This window comes from Galeopterus variegatus, unplaced genomic scaffold (assembly GCF_000696425.1).
Source record: "Galeopterus variegatus unplaced genomic scaffold, G_variegatus-3.0.2 Scaffold655, whole genome shotgun sequence".
NCBI lineage: Eukaryota > Metazoa > Chordata > Mammalia > Dermoptera > Cynocephalidae > Galeopterus > Galeopterus variegatus.
Window position 1 is genome coordinate 89,539 of NW_007726766.1, and position 7,394 is coordinate 96,932.

The following is a 7,394-nucleotide window of genomic DNA, read 5'->3' on the forward strand; positions in this document are numbered from 1 at the left end:
AGTGAAACCTTGGTTATTTTAAGCTACTGAGATTTGGGGCACCTGTTACTGCAGCAAAACAAACTCACCCTGACTGATAAAATACAGGTTGAGTATCCCTTATCCAAATGCTTGGGACTAAAAGCCTTTTAGATTTCAGATGTTTTCAGATTTTGGAATATTTGCAGAATATATATCAGCTGAGCACCCCTAATCCAAAACTTCGAAATACAAAATGTTCCGATGAACACTTCCTTTGAGTGTCATGTCAGCCCTCAAGAAATTTCAGATTTTGAAGCATTTCAGATTTAGGATTTTTGGATTACAGATGCTCAACCTATAATTAATGTATTCATGTTTCACATGAGGAAGCAACATGCCTAAAACCCTACATTCAGTCAGTTACTGAGCTGTGGTGTGAATTCTGATGAGTCTCACTCAAAACCACATGTACTTAATCACAATGCTACAAAGAGGGGTGAAATCTCATGTGTTGTCCTTAGGACAAAAGAAGGAGCAAAACTGGAAATAGAAGAGCCCCGATTTTGGGTTCAAAATAAGAGATCACTTTCTTACAACCACAGTTATCTGACAATAGAAAAGGCTGCTTGGGAGGTTTTTATCTCCCCATCTCTGGACACAAATGCTTATCAACTTCTTATCTAGGATGCTGGGGTGAGAATCAAGCATTGAAAAGATGTTTGGACTGAAAGACTTGTTAGTTTCTTTACAGCCTAAATATCCTAGGAGACTGTACCTCTTAAGCGGTAGGTATGCCCAGAGGGCATTTCATAAACAGGAGCTGACTGCCATAAAACATTCTCAAGCACAGCAGGGAAAAGGCAGCTCCTTTGCAGCATCTAGGTAACTGGTAAATTAAATCAATGCTGATCTCCCATACACCCTACAAAAGTTCAGCAGAACCTAGCTGAGCTCTCAAATGTTAATTGTGGGAAATGATTTCTCTGTGTTAGGTAGTGATGCACAGTCTCAGGTCCATCTTTATTCTCTAAGATCTCCCACAAGCCTAGTGTCTTTCTTTCTACTCTGCCCATGACCCCCCACCCCCACCACCCCACACCAGGTTAATAAGCCAGTGTTTTGTTGTGACCAGCAATTCTCTCTGAAAAATGCAGAGAATATAAAATAGATTCCACCTTCTTTTGGTGGAATACTAAGACCTGTGCTCCCCCAGCCTGAAATTCTCAGCCACATAAATCACAGAGCAAGGAGATTTTTATGCAAAATAAAGCACTTTCCATGCTTTTTCCCTTGCGATGATTACATGATTTTCCCCTGAAACTGAACAATATATGTTTCATAAATAGATCCCTCTCTCTGTAAGCAAACCTTGGAAATGGATTATTTGTTTGGTTTGCATTTTGTCTCCCAGTGTTGCAGCTATCAGAAGCCAGTTCTCACAGGCACGCCACAAACATGAGGAACAAGAAGGGCTGCGAGTTGTCAGACAGTCTGTCCTCTACATAGGGACTGCTCGCTCTGAGTGGCACGTTGCTTATTACAACTCGGGTCTTGAGACACTCAGAAAGCCTTGAAAAGAGTCCATTTCTAATCATAGAGGGGTGGTTCTCCAATTATCAGAGAGGAAAAAAAAATGTAAGTAAAAAAAAATGCTTTAAAATCTGAAACTTCATAGCATTTCTAAGCCGATGTTTATTTTTAGTAACCTATGTCACTTCTGGAAAAAGAAAAGGAAGTTCAATATTTGGGAGATAATACCATTCTCAAGGTAACAAACTGTGGGGAGCCAGCAGCATTCTTTACATGCATGTTAGATACACAATCAGCTGAAAAAAAGATAATGGTGATCAGGTTGAAAACAATACACTCACTACCAGGGTGCAGGTACGGCACAAGAAAACTTCTGAAGGGCATTTATGCCCCATTTCACAGAGGTCATCTGCAGTACAGTATGCACCCCAAAGTAGAGATGGGGATGTAGATTGAGGCTCCCGGCTCTCTGACTTAGCGTGTCCAGTGTCCACGTGAGAGCCAGGGCTCCATGCCCAACTTGTCTATAGAGACTAAGTCATTTGATTCCCAGGACAAAGGAGCCCCACCAGAGTGGACATAGCCCAGCAGGGAAATCCTGACATCACACAAAATAGAGACAACCTCATTCTTCTGGAATGTGAGAGGTTTAAAGGATAGCAGAGTTGAAATGTGCCTTTGTACCTTACCTAAATCTGAACTAAGCCTGTGAGTTTTCAAGTATCACTGAGAATATGGTAAATAATCTCATCACCCTGCAGTACGTGATGTGTTTGATGTGAACTATGGATATGTCCATTTCAAAAGAGCCTCTGTCTCTTAGGAAACCTATATTGCCTTAATGGCTTCAGAACTGGGGTTCTGGTGTCAGACTGCACAAAGTTGAATGCCACTTCTCCTACTTGTTATCTGTAAGGTGACTTTGCATAAAGTACTTCTCCAAACCTCAATTTACTCATCTGTAAAATGGGATAAGAATGGATGAGTGTCAGGATTTACCCCATTCCTGGCAGGGAGTAAATGATATTATACTCATTACAATCAAACTGCCATCGTCCTCATCATTGTAAAAGTAGATTTCCTAAATATTTAAACTGGACACCCTTTGCTACTGCAGTGACCCCTATCTGAAAATCCATTCAAAAGTACAAAGATCCTAGACATTGAAATAAAAAGCGACCCATCATGAAAGCCTGAGTTCACTGTGTATTGACACCCATTGAACCTCGGTTTTTATGTTAACAAAATTTAATTATGATGGATACCTGTGATTGGGTGAAAGTGAAAAACCACGGCTGTCAAACGGCCAGTCCAGTCCCCAGCATGCAGCACGGTTAACATGGCTTTGCCTTTTCATGAATTCATGTGCAAATCTCTGTGGCTTGATGAGCTTCTGAGAACGTAGGTAGCGATTGTAGGACTGACACACACATCCTGGTTGTTCCTGATAGAGGGTCTCTTGGGATGGGGACCTAACCACACTATCTGTTGTCTCATCCCTCATAACTCTCCATGCCATTCTGCAGATTCTCTCCCTTTACCTCCTGGACCATGAGCTTTTAGGAGCAGCTCAAGGGCCTATGTCTCTTTCTCACCCCCAGTGTACAGAACACAAGCAATGTGCATGCACAGGCATCACTCACTAGGTGCTTATCGAATGAATGAGTAATAAAACAAAGTCTTTCTCTACCATTTCAAACAACAAGGCATATTATATTTCTTGATTTAATTATGTCTTTCTAGAGGCTGATGTTAGTTGGTGTCACATCCCCAGGCTGGACACAGTGCCTGGCTCATGGTAGAGGCTTACTAAATGTTTGTGCCATAAATGAATGAAGGAGTGAAGAAATGAGTTTGTCATGGATCGGCTCAATGAATATTTAATGTTTCAGGCTAAATAAAACATTTGCCATCTGATGACTTGGGGTATATGCATCAGCTCATTAAGTATATGGCAAAGGAACAGTCACTGAACTTGTCTTGTTATAAAATATGATCAGGGGTGTAATAAATGCAGAAATATACATGTATGAAATAACACTTTGGTTTTAGTCTTTCTGTAATGGTTCCGTTCATTTAAGTTCTATCCTGACTTGAAGGTCCTTTTCTTTAAAATCTAATTTCTTCATTGCCCATTCCTCCACCTCACCCCTCCTATAAATCCCAGCATACTTTTTTGGTAAATTCATTCTCACAAAATAAATAAATAAATAAATAAATAAACAAATAAAGCATCAACTGGTGTGTGATTCATTTCATAGACACAATTCAGGCTTTATTTTATAAAGCAGAGAAAACACAAGGGGTTCATCAGAAATGAACATCAGGACCTTAGCAAGTGTTGGCAAGGATGTGAGAGCAACTCACATACATTGATGGTGAGAATATAAAATAGCAAAACTGCTTTGGAAATCTGTTTTCAATTTCTCTTTTTTTATTGAAATATTATTGATTATATGTATTTGTGGGGTACAGAGTTGAATATCAGCATCTGTGTATAATGCGTGATGATCAAATCAGGATAATTAGCATATTCATCATTACAAAACAGAATCATTTTCATGTCCATTAACAAATTTCTCACTAACTCCCCACCCCCTCGCTCTTTCCCACCTCTAGTAACCCCAGTTCTGTTCTCTCCTTCTGAAAGTTCAACGTATTATTGTGATTGTTGTTTCGTTTTCTCTCTTTCTTTATCTTTCTTTCTTATTTATTTTTTTTTTATCTCCTACTTATGAATAAGGACATATGGTATTTCTCTTTCTGTGCCTGACTTATTTCACTTAATATAATTTTCTTCGAGCTCATCTGTGCTGCTGCAAATGGCAGAATTTCATTTTTTTATGGCTGAGTAGTATTCCGCTGTGTATATATACCACATCTTCTTTATCCAGTCATCCATCGATGGACATTTAGGTTGGTTACATATCTTGGCTGTCATAAACAGAGCTGCAGTGAACATGGGAGTGCAGGTATCCCTTCGATGTGATGATTTCCAGTCCTTCAGGTACCTGTTTTTTCAGTTTATTAAAATGAACCATACGCCTAAACTGTAAACCAGCAATTCTATTCTTAGGAATATATACACATGACAAATGGGTACATTTGCCCAAAAAGGACATATATAAGAATATTTATAAATGAGGTATTCATCTTAGCCAAAAGATAAATAGATGTGGTATGTCCATACAGTGGAATACTATATAGCAATTAAAAAGAACAAACTACTGGCACTACAGTACTGCCCATCTCTAAATAGTCATGAAGAATCTCACAGTTATTTCATTGAGTGAAAGAAACCAGACACAAAAGCATACATACATATAAAGTCCAAAGACTGACAAAACTAATCAGTGATGATGGAAGTTTGAACAGCAGGTTGGGGGAGGAGGACTAAACTGAGAAGCAGCTTAGGAGAGACTTCTGAGTGTGGAACTGTTTTCTCTCTTGCTCTCTTGCGTAGATACACAGGTAATCTATATCATCAAGCCATATACTTAAGATTAGTGTATTTTTCATACTTTGCCATAGGTATATTATCCCTCATTAAAAACAAAAATGGCAACAAATGTCAGATTCTCTCTCTACACCAGATTGCATGACTTCTTTATTCATTGCTATAATATTTTTGTTGTTTCTTTTTAAATATCAATGAATGGCTGAGGATTAGTTGCCTCGCTATTGTATTAATATAATCAGTTCAACTACTCTGGTGTTTGTGACATGGACCTGTTAATTCAGAGGACGGTAGTTACAGAGCAGCCAGGAGCTTGGATTCAGGAGCCATGCAAGGTGGGTTCATATTCTGGCTTTGCCATGTATTAGCTGTGTGACCTTAGGCATGCCCACTTAACCTCTTTGAGTCTCAGTTTATTTCTCTAGAAAGTGGGAATAATATCAGTATAACCTCATAAGGATGAAATGAGAAAATGTATGTGAAAGTGGTTAACTCAGTGCTAGTCATGGTATTAGTAGAAATAGAAATAGGGATTATACTAGTGTAAAGAGAAATTGCAAAGGCATGCAAAGGTAGTACTAGAAAACAAGAATCACATCGGCGTGTGCTGACTATGGCCTGGATTGCTGGGTTTTGAGCCTCAGGCATCCCAGTAAGGGGGACATGACTGCTGTAGTGTTAATGTGTCATGGCCATACCACGTCAGAGTGGAAACCTCCGACACTGGCTTGGAAAAAGGAGAATGCAGATTGCGAGACATTTGCTCCTGGGTCTGGAACACCCCATACTTAAGGCACGACATTTATCCATGCTCCTGATGTCACCAGACCCCAAAATAAAGCCAGATGTGCTGTGCCCCAGTCTGCACCCCCGCCTGTGGTTCAGTGGCCAGATGGATTGCATGCTTCTCTGTAATGGTTCCCCCTCAGTGGCTGCCACAGGACAGTGTGTGATTACTGTGTAAAAAAGGAAACCAGGGGTTAAACTTGGTAGAGCCCATGTCTGGTTAGATCATTTACGTTCATAATTACTTTCCGTCACCACATTGGAGTGTGTCTGGTTGTTCATAATGGGAAAAGTGATTTGTTGTGGCGTCCACATGGAGGAGGCCATGTGACTCATAGGTCGGGGCCCAGCTCAGGGAATGCAGTGTGGCTGAGACTGGCTCAGGCTGATTCAGCCTGAGATGTTTGCCACTTTTCCTGGCAAAGCCTTTGACACTCAGAGACAAGCAGGGCCATGAACTCAATCAGGTCATAGTAGATAGGCTGGTAATTTTTCCAGTGAGTCTTACCATTGTCGACAGCAATGGAAGCCACCATTTGCTTAGTACCACTATGTGCTAAGCATTTGTGTGCAGTTTGTCATGATGGCCTCATACCTACTCTGTCTGTGTAGGCACAGTTCATCCCAGTTTCAAAGATGATGAAATGGAAGGGTATAGGAATTAACTCAAATTTGTGAGTAACAGAACCAGAAATCAAAATCTGTCATGCTTGACTCCCAAGTCTGGGCTTCCTCAGTGGAACCTGGTAGACTTTGAGTCTTAACTTCAATTGTCCATGACTGGGCTCTACATTCAAGATCTCCTCAAGAATGATCAGAATGCTGTCCTCAAAGGACCTGTGTCTGTATCTGGCCAGTTGTCCCAGTACTGTATGCCACCCTTAATCCCCAACCCAAATATCACATTCACTTGGGCAGGATTGTAAGTTCAAGGTGGCTCCTGGTTTTTCCAAGGAAGCTGACCACACAAAGAACAATTCACAGGAAAACTCAGCTTTTACAAGTTAATTTTCACACATATTTTCAGATTCCTAGAAAATCTCAAGATGAAAAGAAAGAGATGTGAAACCTCACGCTGGGGCCGGCCCGGTGGCGCACTGCACCGCTTGGGAAGTGCGGTGGCGCTCCCGCCGAGGGTTCGGATCCCACATACAGACCGGCCGCTCACTGGCTGAGCGAGGTGCGGGAGCAACACCGAGGGTTGCGATCCCGTTGCCGGTCCCGGCCCGGTACGGGCTCGACACTGAGGGTTGCGATCCGTTGCCGGTCACGAAAAAAGACAAAAAGGAAAAAAAAAAAAAACAAAAAACCTCACGTTGATGCCCCCAAAGCGCAAACACACATCTCAAGGCACTGAAGCTCCATATTGGTTTGACACTAAGATAGCATCCTGAAGCTCTGGTGACAGAGACCAATAAATAAAAGTAGCTACAACTGACTATTGTGCCCAGTACACAGGACATATTCAATGCACTATGGTAATTGTTTTTCTTGTCATTCTGTAAAAGATAGGTATTAGATTTCGTCTCCTGTAGATAAGCCAGGGGACTTCCTACAGGAATTCAGCTTCCAGGAAGGACTTTAACTCTGAAGAGAGTCCCACATGCTACTGTTTTGTATTGTGGGGAGATTCCCCCATTGCCTGTGGGCTGCTGGTTCT